A 21,014-nucleotide genomic window follows, 5' to 3' on the forward strand; every position below is an offset into this window, starting at 1 on the left:
CCTCACGAATCTTATGGACTTCTTTGAGGATGTGACTAGGAAAGTTGATGAGGGTCGAGCTGTGGATGTGGTGTATATGGACTTCAGCAAGGTATTTGATAAGGTTCCCCATGGTAGGCTCATTCAGAAGGTCAGGAGGAATGGGATTCAGGGAAATTTAGCTGTCTGGATACAGAATTGGCTGGCCAACAGAAGACGGCGAGTGGTAGTAGAAGGAAAATAGTCTGCCTGGAAGTCAGTGGTGAGTGGTGTTCCACAGGGCTCTGTCCTTGGGCCTCTATTGTTTGTAATTTTTATTAATGGCTTGGATGAGGGGATTGAAGGATGGGTCAGCAAGTTTGCAGATGACACAAAGGTTGGAGGTGTCATTGACAGTAAAGAGGGCTGTTGTAGGCTGCAGCAGGACATTGACAGAATGCAGAGATGGGCTGAGAGGTGGCAGATGGAGTTCAACCTGGATAAATGCGAGGTAAATGAAAGGTCGAATTTGAAAGCTGAATACAGGATTAAGGATAGGATTCTTGGCAGTGTGGAGGAACAGAGGGATCTTGGTGTGCAGGTACATAGATCCCTTAAAATGGCCACCCAAGTGGACAGGCTTGTTAAGAAAGCATATGGTGTTTTGGCTTTCATTAACAGTGGGATTGAGTTTAAGAGTCGTGAGATCTTGTTGCAGCTCTATAAAACTTCGGTTAGACCGCACTTAGAATACTGAGTCCAGTTCTGGTCGCACTATTACAGGAAAGATGTGGATGCTTTGGAGAGGGTTCAGAGGAGGTTTACTAGGATGCTGCCTGGATTGGAGGACTTATGAGGAGAGGTTGACTGAGCTCGGACTTTTTTAATTGGAGAAAAGGAGGAGAAGAGGTGACCTAATTGAGGTATACAAGATAATGAGAGGCATAGATAGAGTCGATAACCAGAGACTATTTCCCAGGGCAGAAATGGCTAACACGAGGGGTCATAGTTTTAAGCTGGTTGAAGGAAAGTATAGAGGAGATGTCAGAGGTGGGTTCGTTACACAGAGAGTTGTGAGAGCATGGAGTGAGTTGCCAGCAGCAGTTGTGGAAGCAAGGTCATTGGGGACATTTAAGAGACTCCTGGACATGCAAATGGTCACAGAAATTTGAGGGTTCATACATGAGGATCAATGGTCGGCACAACATCGTGGGCTGAAGGGCCTGTTCTTTGCTGTACTGTTCTATGTTCAATGTTCTAAACTGAGGTTGTTCTCAATAGACAAGGAAGATTGAGGAGAAATTTGTTGGACATGTTCAAGATCATGAGGTGGCTGGACAAAATAGATAAACTAATCCCAATGAAGGGAAGGATCGAGAAGCAGAGGATACTGATAGCTAAAAGATGATACGAGGGAAAATGTCGTTCAGCAGTGAGGGGTTAGGATCTGGAAAGCAGCCTGAGGGTCTGTTGGAACCAATATAAGTAATGGCTTCCATGAGGGGCTTAGGTAAACACCTAAACAGAAATGAAAAGCAGGGCAATGAGGGAAGGAACATAAATTGTTCTTGCAGAGAGCCAATGGACTGAATGGTCTCCATTTGTACCAATTCTATGATTGGTTAGAAATGCAAGCTCTACTTCCCCTCCCACAAACTCTTGATTTCACACCTTCCAATCCCTTTCCTTCACTCTCCTCCCTCCCTGCCATTCACCTTTCCCTAGCTCTGATCCTCACAATTGCTTCCCGAGACCTGTCCTTCACCTTCCCCCTCCCCTAAACCCTGCTGTGCTTTCACTCCAAACCCCTTCCCTTCAGCACCCTCTCCCCCCAACTTCCAGCAGCCTGAAGCTAATGTTATTGCTGTTTGTGCAATCGAGTTCTCAGTAATCAGGCCCAATGACATATCACTATAGAAACGCTATACAGGGCGAAAGCTGCCACCTGTGTTAATGTTGCTTAACAGTCTTCATATTTTCCTGAGAATAAGCATCAGTATGACAGTCTAAACACTGCTGTGTAAACACTCAGCACCATGAGGAGTCCAGGTTCCCCTCTTTTCAAAGTACCCCTTCACAATTCCCTAGCAACAGGATCTATTCCATGTGGCGACAGCGTTTAAAGGTCGTCACCAGTTTAAAGTCTGCAGACAGACACTGCATTTAGGGATTCCAGCCTGAAGCCAGTGTGACTACCAGTCGAACATCTCTGAGGAAGCTTAGGTCTGAATTATTTTGCGGCTTTGGAGACCCTGAGATCTGGGTGGAAAGGAAGGGTCTGACAACCTGCACTTGTTGGTGGAGGGCTGCTTAAGTGATTTACCTGTGATTTGCCTCCTATATGGTCAGTTGTGGGACAGATTAAGAATCCTGATGTTGCCGTCCCTGTACTGTTTTACTGACCACTGTCCAGCCCACCCCACCCTGAAAATTGTCCAAAACTACTGATCAGGGAAAGGCAGGGAGCCAGTGGATTAACCAACAACTATCAACACGCTTATTGAATCACGTACTGCAGATGGAGGCTATTCAGCCCATTGTGTCTATGCTGGTCCTTTGAAAGAACTAGCCAATGAATCTCCTTCTGCTCTTTCCCTACAATCCCAGAAATGTTTTCTTTCACCCATTTCTCTAATTTTCTTTGAAAAGGAAGTTTCAATCTGCTTGTACTGACCAGTGCCTTCCTCACCATGCCTGAACTTGCTGCATTAAAAAATTATCCTGTCTTCCCCACTTTCTATTGCCTTGAACCTGTCAGCTTGGTTACTGACCCTCCAATCACTGGACATTGTTTGTCCCCTTGCAAACCATTCATGAGTTTTAATATTTCCATTAAGTATCCTCTTTCCACAAATCAATCATTCAGACAGGAAGGGAGATTTGACAGCAGCATGTAGCATGAAGCGGCTTTGAGCTGTCTGCACTGCACACTGTAAACAGAGTGAATCAACCTGCTGAACTAAACCTGCTCACTGCTACAGCTCAATACATATTTGCCACTGGCTTTGATACATCATGTTGCAGCATGAAATCTGTATTATGAACAAATGGCTCAGGCCCCCTTTACAAGATTTCCGATCAGGCCAAACATTATAATGTGTGGAATTGTGGAATACTGATCAGTGAAGTTAAGCTTGCAGTAGTTCGGTACCCAGCACCATTTCTATATGACCATAAAACCCACCTGGTTCACGTCTATTCTTTAGGGAAAGAAACTGCCATCCTTACCTGGTCTGGCCCAGATGTGACTCCAGACCCACAGCAATGTGGGTGATTCTTCACTGCCCTCTGGAACGGGTAACAAATGCTGGCCTAGACAGTGACACTCTCATCCTGTGAATGACTTTGAAAAGAAACATAAATCAGATGTAGGAGCAGAAGTGAATAATTCAGGTCATCGAGTCTACAGTGCTGTGAAATGAGATTACGGTTGATCTGACAGTCTTCACCTTCTCTCTCTTGCCTTTTCCCCTTGATTCCTTTATAGACTGAACATCTGTCTAGCTCAGCCTTGAAAATACTTAATGACCCAACCTCAGCAAAGCTCTGTGGTAAAGAATTCCACAGATTCACTGCCCTCTGAGAGAAATATTTCCTCCTCATTCCCATCGTAAATATGTGACACCTTATTTAGAGATATTGTCCTCTGGTCCTAGACTCTCCCACAAGGGGAAACACCCTCTCTACATCCACTCTGACGCTTGTATGTTTCAGTAAGGACAGCTCTATTCTTCTACACTTAATGACTGGGCAAGATAGGGTGGGCGAGGGATGCAATGAGCATCCGGGTAAGCTCAAAATGAGTGAGCTCTAAGAGAGCAAGTGAACAGGCGAGAGATGCAATCTCCAGTCAACGAGCTGAGTGCGGGTAGCTGAATGCATAGTGTCTTTGCTGGGAGTTGCCTGAGGTGCAGCAATAAAATACAAAAGCATCCTTTCAGTGGATCAGAGATGTGCCATGAGGTTTCTTAGAGGCTGGTACATCCGTAGACGTAGGGTGCATGTGGCTGGTGCCTGAGGGTGTGCCCTGAAATGCTTGTGCCCGAAGTCCAACATGGAGGTCCTCTGAAGCAGACAGTGAGCTAGTGTTGGCAGATTCCAGTTGCTCTTACTTCCATGTCGAGAATTTCCGATATTTATTTGCTTGTGGTGGGTGATGTGATAGATGCTGCTTATCCAGGAGGCCAGATATGCAGTCAATAACATCATTAATGAGCAATAATTCCCCTTCATCAGCAACTCATCGCTCTCCAGTGAGAACCTCACCTCAGTGCGTGGAATTTAGTTCAAACATGAAGCGAGTTTGTTCCCAGTATTGAGTTGGGCCTCACTGGACTTCTCACATGTTTCAACCACGTTTCTTTTGTGGGCGGCACGGTGCCACAGTGGTTAGCACTGCTGCCTCACAGCGCCAGAGACCTGGTTCAATTCCCACCTCTGGTGACTCTCTGTGTGGAGTTTGCACATTCTCCCCGTGTCTGCGTGGGTTTCCTCCAGGTGCTCCGGTTTCCTCCCACAATCCAAAAAATGTGCAGGTTAGGTGAATTGGCCATGCTAAATTGCCCATAGTGTTAGGTGAAGAGGTAAATGTAGGGGAATGGATCTGGGTGGGTTGTGCTTCGGTGGGTCGGTGTGGACTTGTTGGGCCGAAGGGCCTGTTTCCACACTGTAAGTAATCTAATCTAATCTAATTTCTCACCATCGTTTATGTAGTATAGGGCCCAATAAGATTCTGCCCACTGGGAAAATATGCAAACTAGAAAATAAAATTTAGTCCACTCATAGTTAAAATCTCATATGAAAGCAGCAAAATGGATTTTCTCAAGTGCCACAACACTTCTTTATAATTACAGGCTGAAAACCAGTCTCTGGGTTATTCTTGCTTCTAGCTCATGCTCAACACAATTATCCTACAATTAAGAAATGTAATAGCTATTATTGATGAAACTAAGTGGTTCAATGTCAAAAGTACAGCTGTGGCTATTTTCACTTTGGATTGATGGTGTCTGTGAAATGGCAGTGTTGGCCTCAAACATTATTCCTAATGCCTGGTTACAACCATTCACCACATATCCCTCCACCCCTGGGCCACTGTCAAGCATTATGAAGACATTAAGAGGATGACGACATTCTATCCCTCGAGCCTGTTCCACCATTCAGTTAAAGCCACATGAGGAGATACTACCATAGGTGACACCAAAGCTGCCTAAAGAGTGGTTTGTAAGGAGAATCTTCAAGATGGATGAAGTGTTTGAGAGAATAAGGTGTCTATAATATAAGAACCAAGAGGAAATTTCACTGATTCAGGTCCAAGTGGGTAAGTGCATTTTTCTTCACTTGAATATCAATGCCACTAGCAAGGACAGTATTTATTGTCCAGAAGGCAGTTAAGGGTTAATTATATTGCTATGGGTCTGGAGTCACATGTAACTGACAGTAGATTTCCTTCCCTAAAGCACATTGGTAAAGCAGATGGGTTTTTATGAAAGTTGCCAATGGTTGCCATTAATCTAGTTTTTGTTTCATTCTAGAATTTTAATTGAATTTAAATGGCATCAGTTGCCCTGATGGGAATTGAACAGTTATCTCCAAACACTAGGCAAGTACCCAAGATTACTAGTCCAGTGACATTACCACAACATCACCATCTCCTCACAATGACTGCTAATGGTGGGAGGAAGAAAATCAAGGATACACAAGGAACCAAACCATGACAGGAACAAGATGAGATCCCTGGTCAAAATCCTTAAGGATCAGTGCAGCAAGAGGAAGATAATCCATTGCAGACAATTCTCTCGCTCTGTCAGGAGTGATAGGAATGGAGCCTGACAAGTTCAGGTACATTTAGTTCGATGATCATGGAGAGTAATTGGTGGAGGATGATACTGTCAACATGCTAAAACATTCTGAGAGGCTTCAATGGTTTAACCCACTTACTAGCCATATGCCGCCATCTCTGTCCCTCCAACATAGCTTTCAGTCCCCCTTTCCTTCCTTATCACTGTAATGGTCCATGTTACACCAGATGTTTGATGTTGGAGTGAGTCATTTCCTTGTTACATCATCATAGAAAAGCAGTCCAAGTGAAAAGGTGTAATATCAAGTCTGAGAAAAGATTGTTAGGTAAGTGACTGGAGATGAAATGGCTGTGTCACTTCCAAATTTAGGCTCTTAACTCTTAGTCCATTTTAAGGCAATTGCAACAAGATAGAGTTGTAGAGTCATAGAGCTGTGCAGCATGGTAACAGACCCTGTGGTCCAACTCATCCAGGCCAACCAGATATCCTAAATTAATCTAGTCCCATTGCCAGCATTTGGCCCAAATCCCTCTAAACTGTTTCTTTTTTTTAACCCATCCAGATTCCACTTGAATGTTGTAATTGTATTAACCTCCATCACTTCCTCTGGCAGTTCATTCCATATACACACCATTCTCTGCATGAAAATGTTGCCCCTTAGGTCCCTTTTAAATCTTTCTCCTATCACTTTAAACCTGTGCACTCTAATTTTGTACTTCCCCACCTACTCTGGGGAAAATAAATTACCTTGGCTATTCATCTTATTTATGACCCTCATGTTTTTATAAATCCCTCAGCCTCCAACACTTCAGAGAAAACAGCCCCTATAGCTCAAACCCCCATGGCAACATCCTTATAAATCTTTTCTGAACCCTTTCAAGTTTCACGAAATCCTTCCTATGGCAGGGAGACCAGAACTGAATGTAGTATTCCAGAAGTATTGCCTAACAAATGTCCAGTACTGCTACTCCCAATTCCTATACTCATTGCACTGATTAATAAAGGCTAGCAGACTAAATGCCTTCTTCACTATCCTATCTAGCTGTGCCTCCACTTTCAATGAACTCTGAACCTGCACTCCAGGGTCTCTTTGTTCAGCAATACCTCCAGGACCTTACCATTAAGGTAACTGCTGCCCTGATTTGCCTTTCCTAATCGCAGCACCTCACATTTATCTAAATTAAACTCCATCTATCATTCCTTGGCCGATCTGATCAAGATCCCATTGTACTCTGAGGTAACCTTCTTTGCTGTCCACTATACCTCCAATTTTGCTGTCATCTGCAAACTTACTTGAGAAATGATTTCCTCAGTAAGTTGGTGTGAGGTGGTGCGTGCAAATTCAACTTTCAAAAGGGAATTGGATAAATACTTTAAGGAAAGAAAAAAGAAGAATTAAGTAAGAAAATAAAGAATTCTATTTATATGGGGCAAAATCAGGAAATGAAATAAATTGAGCAGATCTTTCAAAGAGGCATGATGAACTTAATGGTCTCCTGTTATATCACATCACTTTCTGATTGGAAAGGACAGTGAGTGTTAGGGAGGGGACTGGAGAACCACAAACATTCAAGAAAAGGTGTAGAAATAAAACCAACAAATGGGGAGGAAACTTCTGAAAACAATAATTCAGGAGAAAATTAATAGTCACATGGACAAACACAGGTTAATTATGAAAATGCCAGCATGGATTTTTTTAAGTGTAAGTTGTGTGTAATTAATTTGCTCGTGTTTTTTGAAGAGGTAACAGGGAAGATTGATCAGGGGAATGCTGTTGATGTAATGTATATGGACCTCCAAAGGTATTTGATACAGTGATAAACAGCAGACTTGTGTTCAGGTTTATAACTCACCAAATAAAGGGCGCAGCAACATTAAGGATATGAAACTGCTTATGAAAAATGTTGTGTGTTAGGAAACAGTGAGTCATGGTCAATGGGTGTTTCTTAGGCTAGGAAAGGTTAAGAACAGAGAATATAGAACATAGAGCATTACAGCACAGTACAGGCCCTTCGGCCCTCAATGTTTTTTCCAATCTGTGGAACCAATCAGAAGTCTATCTATCCTACAAAATTCCATTTTCATCCATATGTCTATCCAATGACCATTTTAATGCCCTTAAAGTTGGCGAGTCTACTACTGTCGCAGGCAGTGTGTCCCATGCTCATACTACTCTCTGAGTAAAGAAACTGCCCCTGACATCTGTCCTATATCTATCACCCCTTATTTTAAAGTTATGCCCCCTTATGCTAGCCATTGCCATTCAAGGAAAAATGCTATCACTGTCCACCCTATCCAACCCTCTGATTATCTGGTATGTCTCAATTCAGTCACCTCTCAACTTTCTTCTCTCCATGGAAAACAGCCTCATGTCCCTCAGCCTTTCCTCGTAAGACCTTCCCTCCATACCAGGCAACATCCTAGTAAATCTCCTCTGAACCCTTTCCAAAGCTTCCACATCCTTCCTATAATGTGGTGACCAGAACTGTACGCAATCCTCCAAGTGCAGCCGCACCAGAGTTTTGTACAGCTGCAACATGATCTCAGGCTCTGAAACATAATCCCTCTACTAATAAAAGCTAACAAACTGTAGCCTTCTTAACAATCTATCAACCTGGGTGGCAAATTTCAGGGATCTACGTACATGGACACCGAGATCTCTCTACTCATCCACACTATCAAGAATCTTACCATTAGCCCAGTACTCTGCCTTCCTGTTGCTCCTTCCAAAGTTACTCACCTCACACTTTTACGCATTAGACTCCATTTGCTATCTCTCAGCCCAACTCTGCAGCTAATCTATGTCTCTCTGCAACCTACAACATCCTGCACTATCCATAACTCCACCGATCTTAGTGGCTTCCGCAAATTTACTAACCCATCCGTCTATGCCCTCATCCAGGTCATTTATAAAAATGTCAAACAGCAGTGGACCCAAAACAGATCCTTGCAGTACACCATTAGTAACTAAACTTCAGGATGAATATTTCCCATCAACCACCACCCTCTGTCTATTTTCAGCTAACCAATTTCTAATCCAAACTGCTAAATCACCCTCAATCCCATGGCTCTGTATTTTTTACAATAGCCTACCATGGGGAACCTTATCAAATGCCTTACTGAAATCCAATTACACTGCATCAACCACTTTATCCTCATCCACCTGTTTGATCACCTTCTGAAAGAACTTAATAAGGTTTGTGAGGCACAACCTACCCTTCACAAAACTGTGCTGACTATCCCTAATCAACTTATTCCTTTCTAGATGATTATAAATCCTATTTCTTATAACCCTTTCCAATACTTTGACCATAACTGAAGTAAGGCTCACTGGTCTATAATTACCATGGTTGTCTCTACTCCTCTTCTTGAACAAGAGAAAAATATTTGCGAACCTCCAGTCTTCTGGCACTATTCCTGTAGACAATGATGACATAAAGATCAAAGCCAAGCGCTCAGCAATCTCTTCCCTGGCTTTCCAGAGAATCCTAGGATAAATCCCATCTGGCTCAACAGACTTATCTATTTTTATTTTCCAGATCTGCTACACCTCCTCCTTGTACATCAATCCCATCTAGTGTAGTAGCCTGTATCTCAATATTCTCCTCGACAACATTGCCTTTTTCCAGTGTGAATACTGACGAAAAATATTCATTTAGCACTTACATTTTCTCCTCTGACTCCATGCACAACTTCCCACTACTATCCTCGATTGGCCCCAATCTCACTCTCGTCATTCTTTTATTCCTGATATGCCTGTAGAAAGCCTTAAAGTTTTCCTTGATCCTGTCTGCCAATGACTTCTCATGTCCCCTCCTGGCTCTGCTTAACTCTTTCTTTAAGTCTTTAGTTTGTAGTGAGTTTCCCTGGGGTTGATTGTCGGAGCCTGGCTTTTTTTTTGCTATTATGTTAATTAGATTTGGACCTTGGTGTGCTTCAAACTTTGCCCATGATATGAAATTTGGAAGGATTGTAAACTGTAAGAGGATCATATAGACCTTCAAAAGGACACAGACAAAGTGGTGGAATAATGGGCAGGGGGCAGTTAGTCTAATGTCAAGAAATTTAAAGAGATTCATTTCTGAATCATTTAAGACCAAGACGAGGAGGAATTTATTCTGTCAGGGTGTTGTGAGTCTTTGGAACTCCTTGCAACAGAGAGCTGTGGGGGCAGAGTCCCAGTGTATATTTAAGACTGAGATAGATAGATCCTTGATCATTTGGGAAATCGAAGTATTTGGAAAGGGTAGGAAAGCTAATGTTAGAAATATCAGATCAGCCATGACCCTACTGAATGATGGAGCAGGTTCAGAGGCCTGATGGCCTACTCCTGCTCATAGTTCTTATCGTTTTATGTAGAAAGAACATGGAGACACTATATAAAATAAAGGCTATGACTCTATAGGGGGATTGGAGCAGCTAGATCTAGATATGTATGTGTATAACTCATTAAAGGTTGCAGATTAGTTTGAGAGAATAGTTAATCGTCCTTAGATTTATTAATAAATACATTGACCACAAGAGCAAAGAGATTATGCTGAACTTGTATCAGACACCAGTTCAGCCTCAGCTGGACAATCACACCCAGTTCTGGGTGTAACACTTTAAGAAGGATGTAACGGTTTTGGAGAGTGTGCAGTAAAGAATGAAGAGCATGGTTCCAGGAATGAGGTACTTCAGTTCTGAAGATACATTAGGAAAGTCAGGGATTGATGCGCTTGAGAAAGAGAAGGCTGAGAGAAGAACTGATTGGATGTATTCAAAATCATGTGGAATCTGGACAGAGTAAATAGGGAGAAACAGTCCCTACTCTTGACGGGGCTTGACAATGAGATAGCAGATTTAAACTATTGGCAAAAGTGAAATGAGAAAAGACATTTCACTCAGCAGTTAGACAAAGTCTAAGAGTATGGTGATAGTAGATTCAATCAAACAATCGATCAGTTGAAAGGAAATTAGATTGTTATCTGAAATGTGCGGATCATGGAGAAAAGACAAGGGAATAGCACCAAGTGTGATGCTCATTCGGATAACTGGTATGGACTTGATAGCTGAATGGATTCTGTCTGGCTTTAACCATTCTCTGATATTGTGAGATGAGGAACAACATAGACGCAAAACTTTCAATGGTCAACTGTTATTATAGAAGTATAGATTGGAGAAGGAGCACAGTGGGACCATGCAGAACCCCCCACACTGCTGTATCTGTGAGACTTGTCTGGAGAATTGAATTGTCTAATGGGAAGTTCCCTTGCATCTGAGACCCTCCAATGAAGCCTTTCAAAGTCGGAGCATTCAGGAGCTCCCGTTCACTTCGGCTCAGAGGTTCCACAGGAACAGTTAGAGAATTAAATCTAACTCCTGGGTAACTATTAAACCAAATCTTTGACTCATTACTGACCCCAGCAACACCCCCATAACCCCAGCAGCATCTCAGACCCTACATACTTCTACCTGTTGGCTCTGAATCCCCCAGCCCTGATAGACCCAACTCCTTTTTCTCCCTTTCCTGACCTGATTCGATATCCTCCAAACCCATTCCAATACCCTCACTGAGCCAACACATCCCCAGTCCCAACCGAACACCCCCTCCCTACTGCCCCAATCAGAGAGCCCTCCCCAAACTCTCCCAACTGTCGTAAGCACTCACCTGGCCTGACAAGTTCACATCAGGAAATCATAGTCCAGAACCTCCTTGTAAGTGGCGGCATTTTAATTCTATCAGGGTCAGAACACCTGGGCTATTTGGCACAATTTGTAGCTATTCAGCTCAGATGTTTCCAGGGGTTTTAGAGGCTTTGAAGGTGTGAATGCTGTGATTAAGCAGAGGCTGAAATTGTCTGCAAGGATGAATCTGCCACACGTTGCTCTCTTTATGCAGGTGACAATAACTATCTCTGTCTCAGATCCTGATGGTCTCTTGGACAAGATCTGGATTGACAATATATAACTCGCTGAAATAAGGTAAGGACAAGGGAAAGTTTATGAGACTCCCCTCAGAGTGATAATATTAAAACAATGAATGATGTTTTTAATCAAGCAATGGATAAAATGTATCAGACACTCAGTGTATGAGTTTCACTTTCAGAATTTCTTCAGAAGGATCACATTTATATGAAATCTTAACAAAGTTTGCACATCCTCCTGTTCAATTTTGTCTATTTACTGAATTACTTTGAATATTTCTGCTCTGAGGGAGTCATGAGGGTCACCTATTGGGGCATATTTATATCCATTAGGGATCAAATGTGATTAGTGCAAGGGTCTGAGCAGGGGACCCTGGCTGGGAACAGGCTGATAACACTTAATCCTCCCTTTCAGAGGAAGTGCTGCATCGCGGGAGATGCTGTCTTTCGATGAGAAGCTAATCCAAGGCCCAGTCTGCCCTCTCCAGACAGTGTAAAAGATCCCAATGCGCTACTCAAGGCAGAGCTGAAAGGTTCTCCCCAGTGTCCTGACCAAAACCTCTCCCTCAATCAACAACACAAAATCAGATTATCCAAATTATCTATCGCTCTTTGTGGGATCTTGCTGTGCTCAGATTGATATCAGCATTTCCTCCATTACTACAGCTTGAAAGTACTTTGTTGGCTGTGAAGTGGTTTGGAATGTACTGAGATCTTGAAAGGCACTACAGAAATGCAGTTCCTCCCTAGTTCTGCAACCCCTACAATTCCACAATCCTCTGAGGTCTCTGTGCTCCTCTGACTGTGATTTCTGAAGCAACTTTGATTAGCAACGGTAGAATTGCCTGGGTCCCTAGGTGTGGAACGCCCTTTCCCTCTGTGCCTCTCTTCCTCTCCCTTTCTCCTCCTTGAAGACAATCCTTGCAACCCACCCCTAACCAATCTATTAGTTAGCTCTCCACCTCTCTCCTTCTGTGGCTCAATGCTGAATTGTATTCGATAACTCTGCTGCAAAGCACCTCGGGATGCTAATGGTATCATTGAAATGCAAATTGTTCCTGCTTCCTCTCTGAAAGTGTCACAAATAAGCATGTCCTTCAGGGACAGCAGAGGAAGTCAGGAGGTTCTAATTAACTCATTGCTCCCAAATTAACCAGGTTCTCCCTTTCCCACGATTGTGACGGTGTTCAGTTTCCCATTTCCAATGTGTTCAATCTATTATTGTGTGAGTGCTGCAGTGGGAGTCATTGAGGAGATCCAGAAATAAAGACTGCATCTGTCACAACTGAAAGAGCACCAGCTCTTCACACTAATCCCACTGATCCCTGTCAAATCTCAGCCAAACCACAGATACATTTTATTCTCAGAATTATATGTGTATTAGCAGGCAGGATGCTGCCTGACCTGCTGTGGTTTTCCAGCATCACACTCTTGACTCTAGTCGCCACACAATGCAGAATCTGATTTGGTTTTGTTGTCCACTCTAGGGATTTTGTCAAGGCCACATTATACTTCCCTTGCCTGGCTGCCTTTAAGAAGGAGTTGTAAAACCATAATAAGAAATAAGAATGGCAAAGGCCATTTGGCCCCTTCAGTCAACCAGAGGGTACTGTGTCATCGCTCATTTGCATTCTGGGAAAAGACTTTGCAGTCAGTGCAGGAATGAATTATAGCATGGAAGAACCTGCCATTAAGAAAAGTTAGCCTCAAATGTTACATTACTGTTGTGTTTCCATCCCTCCCTCTTTCTCTAACCAAACAAAAGGGAGAGGCAAGGTTCAGAGGATACAGCATGTTGCGCGAGGAAGGTTGGCAGTGAGAGTTCCAGCAGGTAAAGGAGCACGAAACTAAACAGCTTCTGGAAATGGTTGTTCGTGAGCAGCAGGTAGGTTTTGAGAAATTGTTATTGGAGCATTTGACATGGGAAGGATTCATTAAGTTAAAGAGGTAAGATATGGCAGGACAGCTCCAAATCGTAGTCTGCTCTTCTTGCTCGATGTGGGAAGCCGAGCACATTTTCCGAAGGGTCTCCAGCTGCAGCTCCTAGAAACCTGAGTTTTGGAGTTGGAGCAGCAGCTGGGGATGCTGTAGAGCACTCGCAAAGCGGAGTGGATAGCACATACAGAGAGATGGTCACGCCGCAGACTCCAACTCCTCAGGCAGGAAGGGAGTGGGTGACCAGGCAGAGCAGGAGAGCTAAGAGGGTAGTGCAGGAATCTCCAGTGCTATTCCCCTGCAAAATGGATATACCATTTTGGACACTGTTGAGGGGAATGGCCTCTCAGAGGATAACAGCAACAGCTATGGTTGGCACTGCTTCAGAGGGAGGGAGGAATAGGTAAAGAAATGCTTAGTTTTAGGGGAATCGTAACGGGAAAGGTAGGCATTTCTGTGGCCGCAAACGAGTGTCCAGGATGGTGGAATGCTAGGGTCTGCTAAGTCTCGGAGAGGTTTCAGGACATTCTGAAGGGGGAAGGGCAAACAGGCAATGGTCATGGTACATGTTGGTACTAATGACATAGGGAAAAAAAGGGATGAAGTCCTAAAAGCAGAATGTAGAGAACTGGGAAGAAAGTTGAAATGCGGGACCTCAGGATAGTAGTACTAGTGCTGCGAGCTAGTCAGAGTAGAAAGAGCAGGATATATAGGATGAACACATGGCTGAAAAGGTGATGTGAGGGGGAAGATTTCAGATTCGTGGGACTGGTTCTGGGGGAGGTTGGACCCGTGCAAACTGAATGAGTTACACCTGCACAGGACCGGGACTGATGTCCTTGGAGGGTTACTTGGTAAAGTGGTTGGGGAGGGTTTAAACTAGTGTGGCAATGGGGTGGGAAGCAGAGGAGGAGGGCAGTAGAGGCAGGAATTGAGGGAGAGGTAGAAACCAAGGCAAACATGACTAAGAACAAGAACAGACAGGAAACACTGCTGAGAGGAGGTGGTCTCTGAAATCATGTGTTTTGATGCGCAAAGTACAATAGGCAAGGTGGATGAACTTAGAGCTTTGGTCAGTACTTGGAACTACGACATTATTGAGGTTACAGAGACTTATCTGAAAGAGAGCCAGGAGTGGCAGTTGAATGTCGCAGGATCTAGGTGTTTCAGGTGTGATAGAAAAGGTTGTAAAAGGGGTGGGGGAGTTGCATTACTGTAAAGGTGTATCTCTCAGCTGTACTGGGGAGGATACATCAGAGGACTCATGCAGCGAGGCAATACAGATAGAACTCAGGAACAGAAAAGGGGAAATCATAATGCTGGGGATATACCACAGGCCTCCCAATAGCCGATAGGAGATAAAAACAGATTTTGAAAAGATGTAAAGGATTGTTATGGTGGGTGATATTAACTTCCCCTGAATTGACTGGGACTCGTGTGCTAGGTGCTTGGATTGGGTAGAATTTGTAACGACCATTCAGGAGGGATCTTGACATAATATGTAAACAGTCCGACCAGAAGGAGTTATACTGGAGATGGTTTTGGGAAATGAGCCCAGCCAGGTGAGTGAAATTTCACTGGGGAGCATTTCGGGATTAGTGAGCATAATCCCATGAGTTTTAAGATACTCATGGACTGGGATAACTGCAGTACTCAGATGCAGGTGTTAAATGAGGGGAAGGCAAACTACAGCAATATTAGACAGGAACTGGAGAATGTTGACTGGAGCTGCTGTATGAGGGTAAATCCACATCAGACATGTGGGAGAATTTCAAACAGCAGTTCATAAGAGTTCAGGAATGATATGTTCCTGCAAGAATAAAGGATAGGTATGGCAAGTTACGTAAACCTTGGATGACCCAGGGATGTTATAACCTTGTCAGAAAGAGAAAGGAAGCATGCATAAGGTCTAGGAGGATGGGAACTGATGAAGGCCTTGAAGTATATAATGCATGTGTAAAAAAATGTGAACAAGGAATTAGAAGGGCTAAAAGGGACCATGAAAAGTCATTAGCAAACAGGATTAAGGAGAATCCCAAGGCTTTTTGTACATATATAACAAGCAAGAGGGTATCCAGGGAAAGGGTTGGCCCAGTCAAGGACGATGGAGGGAATCTATTTACCTTCAAACAGCCACCTCCAATCAAAATTCTCCAGTTCTTGCCTAATATTGTTATAATTCACCTTTCCCCAATTTAACAACTTCATCTGATGATGAAGTTATACCTCACTGTGAGTATATCTTAAAACTCATGGAATCTGTGTGTGGAGCCAGAAGAGGGAGGGGAAGTCCTAATGAATACTTTGTGTTGATATTCACCAAAGAGAAGGAATTGGTGGAGGATGATCTCAGGGAAGGGAGTGTCAAGTTTCTAAGCCAAGTTGCTATTAAAAAGGAAAAGGTGTTGTGTGTCTTAAAAAAGTATGAAGGTAGGTAAGTCACTGGGTCCTGAAGGGATCTATCCCAAAATATTGAGGGAGGCAAGAGAACAAATTGCTGGAGCATTGACAGACATTTTTGTATCCTCTTTGGTCATAGGTGAGGTCCCAGAGGACTGGAGAATAGCCAGTGTTGTCCCATTGCTTAAAAAGGGTAGCAGGGATAATCCAGGAAATTATGAGGCCTGTGATACTTATGTCAATGAGAGGGAAATTATTGGAAAAGATTCTCAGGGAAAAGAGCTTTACGCATTTAAAAGCAGGTGGACTTATTAGTAACGGACAGCGGGGCTTTGTGCAGGGGAAGATGAACCTCACTAACTTGCTCGAGTTTTTGAGGAGGTGACGAAGATGATTGATGAGGGAAAAGCAGTTGATGTTGTCCACATGGACTTCAGTAAAGCTTTTGACAAGATCCCTCATGGCAGACTGGTACAAAGGTGAAGTCACATGGTATCAAGGTTGAGTTGGTAAGATGGATGCAGACCTGGCTTCATCATAGGAGACAGAGGTCAGCGGTGGAAGGATTCTTTTTGGAATGGAGGGCTGTGACTCATGGTATTCCACAGGGATCAGTGCTGGGGTCTCTGCTGTTCATGATCTACATAAATGGTTTGGAGGAAAATGTAGCTTGTCTAATTAGTAGGTTTGTGGCTTATCCAAAGGTTGGTGGAGTTGTGGATAGTGAGGAGGACTGTCAGAGGATTCAGCAGGATATAGATCGTGGCAGGCATAGGCAGAAATATTGCAGATGGTGCTTAATCCGAACAAATGTGAGGTGATGCATTTTGCAAGGTCAAGTACAGGTGAAGATTATACAGTGAATGGCAGAACCTTTAGGAATATTGATGCGTGGATGGATCTGAGTGTGGAGGTCCACAGAGCACTGAAAGTAGCATTGGAGGTAGATAAGGGAGTAAAAGAGGCCTCTGACATGTTTGTCTTCATTGTAAGGGGCATTGAGTGTAAGGATAGTCAAGTTATATTACAGCTTTATAGAACGTTAGTTGCATACAGTTCTGGTCACCACACCACCAGAAGGATGTGGATGCTTTGGAGAGGGTACTGCAAAGGTTTACCAGAATGTTGCCTGGTCTGGGGGATATTAGCTATGAAGAAAGGTGAGACAGACTGGATTTGGTTTCACTGGAATGCAAGAGGTTGAGAGGTGATCTGATAGAAGTTTATAAGATTGTGAATGGCATGGATAGAGTGGGAAGTGTGAGGCTTTTTCCCAGGGTGGAGGGGTCAATTACTCGGGGACACAGGTTCAAGGTGCAAGAGGGGATGTTTAAAAGAGATGTGCGAGGCAAGTTGTTCACACAAAGGGTGGTAAGTGTCTGGAACATGCTGCCAGAGGAGGTAGGGGAAGCAGACACAACAGCAGCATTCAAGAAGCAGCTGGATGAGTACATGAATAGGAAGGGAATAGAGGGATATGGATCCTGTAAATGAAGACCGTTTTAGAATGGAAGCACAAAATGTGGCAGCACAGGCTTGGAGGGCCAAAGGGTCTGTTCTTGTGCTGTATTGTTCTTTGATGCTCATTCAATAGGATCAGGCTGATCTGACATTCTCCACACCCATTCCCCTGCCCTCTCCCCATAACCTTCAATTGCCTGATTGATCAAGATTTGATCTATTTGTCTCAGTCTTAAATACTCACAAAGACTCTACCCTCTCTGTGATAAGGAGTTCCAAAGACTCTCAACCCTCTGAGAGAATAAATGCCTCCTCATGTCAGCCTTAAATTGGTATCCCTTCATTCTGAGACTATGCAATGGTGGGTCTTTCTTGCAAAAACCCCAAATCTACAAGCCTAGAAGTTCTGAAGAAGAATCATACTGGAATTGAAATATTAACTCTATTTCTCTCTCCACAGATGCTTCCAGACCTTCTGGCTATCTCCAATATTCTCCGTGCTTCTAAGCCTAGAAGTTACATTAGATATTGCAGCATGGTACAACATTAACTACAGTTTGAAAACACTTTGGGACAAGCTAAGGTTGTGAAAAATGTGATATAAATGCAGATCTTTCTTACTTCTTATGGATAATACATGACACTGACTGCATTTCTACATTGTTCCATTTGCTATTTCAAGGCAGGTCCTTATTTTAAATGGATCGATGCCCCTCTCGTCAAACAGTGTCATACAATTGTCATGATTTGGAGATGCCGGTGTTGGACTGGTGTGTACAAAGTTAAAAATCACACGCCACCAGGTTATAGTCCAACAGGTTTAATTGGAAGCACTAGCTTTCAGAGCACTGCTCCTTCATCACGTGGTTAGCCAATGAGAATTCTTTCTTTTCAGTTTCTTGGTTTCTCTGTTTTATCATTCACACTAAAAGAAAGGAGAGAGAAAGATGCTTTCAATTTACGGACTCTGGAGGTCTCCAGCTGCTGTGCATTTACAGATTATTATTTATTCATTCATGGGATGCTGGGCCAATATTTATTACCTGTCCCTAGTCGCCCCTTGAGAAGATGGGGGTGAGCTGCATCTTGAACTGCTGCAGTCCATGTGCTGTAGGTAGACCCACAATGCTGTTAGCAAGGGAGAATCCAGCAACAGTGAAGGAACAGTGATATAATTCCATGTCAGGATGGAATGTGTCTTGGCGGGGATTGTATGTGGTGGTGTGTAATCCCTTATGTGGATTGTATGTGTCTTGTATGTGGTGGTGTTCTTTGACAAAGACCTGTAACAAACTGCAGTTGGACCAATCCAAGGGCTTTCACTGGGGAGTTCTTTCCAAAGTCAAAAGGCCCATGGTGCCAGTTTGTCTCAAACTATCTTTCTCTCTGCTTTGAAAAGCAACATTTTCTTGCATTTTCTAACAATATGAATCACTGATTTTCCAGCTGCAAAACTCTTCTGGCATTTCCATTCTATATAGCAGTGCCTGATTTCTATTCCAGTTTATGCTCCAAAATGGAAAAATAACAATGGTATCAAACAGCTTATGCAGCAATACCCTGCTCACAGGTGCTACTGCTTGGGCCACTCAGCTCCTGACCTCATTACAAATTCTGGACAAACGAGCTGAATTCCAGAGGTGAGGTGAGAGTGACAGCCCTTGACATCAAAGCTACATTTGACCAAGTGTGGCATGACGATGTCCGAGCAAAACTAGAATCAATTGGAATCAGAGAGAAAGTTCCACTGGTTGGAGTTGGATCTAGCACAAAGAAAAATAGTTTTGATTGTTGGAGGTCAATCATCTCAGTCACAGAGTACCTCTGCAGGAGTTCCTCAGGGTAGTGTCCAAGTCTCAACCATCTTCAGCTTTGTCATTGCTGGCCTTTTCTCCATCATTAGATCAGAAGTGACTATGGTGACTGATAGTCGCACAATGTTCAGTGCGAACTGCAACCTCTCAGGTTATAAAACAGTCCAATCCACACTGTAGCTTGACCTGAACAATAGTTAGGCTGGTTGTATTAATGCTAAGGAAATGGCAGGCAGCAACATCTGCAGCAAGAGAGATGCCAACCCCATGATGTTCAATGTCATTATCATCACTGAATCTCCTAGTTCCCCTTCAAGACATACAATGTCCTCATTTGGAACCATATCACCATCCTGTTATAACCACTGGGTCAAAATCCTAGCACTTTTACTAACAGCTTTTTGGGCCTACTTTCACCACTGCAGTGTTAAGTCTATTATCTTTCGTTGTTTGTTATGGATGAGCAACCAAAGCTGACCTTGCAGTGATGCTTACATTCTGTGAATGAATGCAGAAAAAAAAATTGTGAATAGTTTTGACCACTTTCTCAACCTTTTAGTCAACGTACCTAGGCTCCCTTTGCTGTGCCCAATTTGGTTACTATGATTATTTTTCATAAAATATTTGTTCATGAAAGAATATTGTCATCACATACCCATGACATCCAGTAATTCAATGATTTTTACTATTTGCAGTCAAATTTCTCTGAATATTCTGGGAAAAACCTTTACATGTTTTGGTAAACCACGTTCTTCAGTAAAAAATCACTGAAATAAATGAGTTAAATGGGGAAGTTAGGAGTAGGAATGTAAAGTTGGAATGAACTTTTGCATCCCAAAGAAATACAACAGAAATAAAATGAAACTTGCTAATCCCCTATTTGATTGTACAAAGAAAGGAGCTACTTTACTGAGTGATGAGGGGTTGGTAGATGGGACATTGAAAGGGATGTCTGATAGATTGATGAGATTGAAGAGGGCAATGTGTTGAGAGTTATCCTCTAGTGATGGATGATTAGCAAGTATGTGAAAGTCTGGATGGAGAAGGGTGATATTGAACGCTTATTTGCACCCACAGTGTCAGCTGGAGCTCAGACAGTAGGGCTGGGGTAAATTAAACTTTAGGCTTTGATTCTGACCAGAGGTTGAGGAATGACTATGTGTGCTAGGGAATGTTTATACTTCAGTCATGACTTTGTTTCAGTTGGTGGAAAACTGGTAAAAGGTAGTGAATTCCATTCCGACAGACTAAAACAGTTCCAGAAGGCAGCTCACCATCAGTTCCTCAAGAGTAATTAGGGAGGGGCAATAAATGTTAGACTAGCTAGCAATGCCCACATCCAATGAATGAATTAACAAAAAGCAGGAAAGTTCCCTCTGGTATCATGGCTAACATTTGGTATCAATTAAAATCACGGAAAGCAGATTAACTGCTGATTATCACAGTGCTGCTTTTGGGTTCTTTCCATGCACAAATTAGCTGCCAAGATTGCTACATTGTCATAATGGCTACACTTCAAGAAGTACCTGATTGGCTGTAAAGTACTTTGGGATATCTTGAAAGGCACTATAGAAATGTGCCTTTAATTGTTGTACAGTGTGTATGTGCAAATTGGTCTCTAACCAGCAGCAGATGCTCCGACACACAGACTGCTCAGTCACTCCTTCAGCTGGCAGTAAGGTTTCCAGCTCTGGGTGTATGTAATCCTTGAAGTTTCCAACCACACTGCTCCTACTTTCTAC

General features: G+C 43.1%; 1 protein-coding gene across 4 annotated transcripts in view; it reads right to left on the reverse strand.

Moving 5' to 3' along the window:
* Window positions 1–21,014, reverse strand: part of gpr61 (G protein-coupled receptor 61) — a 282,577-nt gene that overhangs the window by 163,305 nt on the left and 98,258 nt on the right. The window contains exon 1 of one of the 4 annotated variants that reach the window (XR_011955480.1): window positions 3,187–3,279. The exons of 2 other annotated variants lie outside the window; for them this stretch is intronic. The gene's annotated coding sequence lies outside the window, so the exon portion shown is untranslated. Of the gene's footprint in view, window positions 1–3,186; window positions 3,302–21,014 lie in introns of those variants that run through there. One more of the 4 variants, XM_072563922.1, reaches the window with a different exon arrangement.

This window comes from Chiloscyllium punctatum, chromosome 45 (genome assembly GCF_047496795.1).
Source record: "Chiloscyllium punctatum isolate Juve2018m chromosome 45, sChiPun1.3, whole genome shotgun sequence".
Lineage (NCBI taxonomy): Eukaryota > Metazoa > Chordata > Chondrichthyes > Orectolobiformes > Hemiscylliidae > Chiloscyllium > Chiloscyllium punctatum.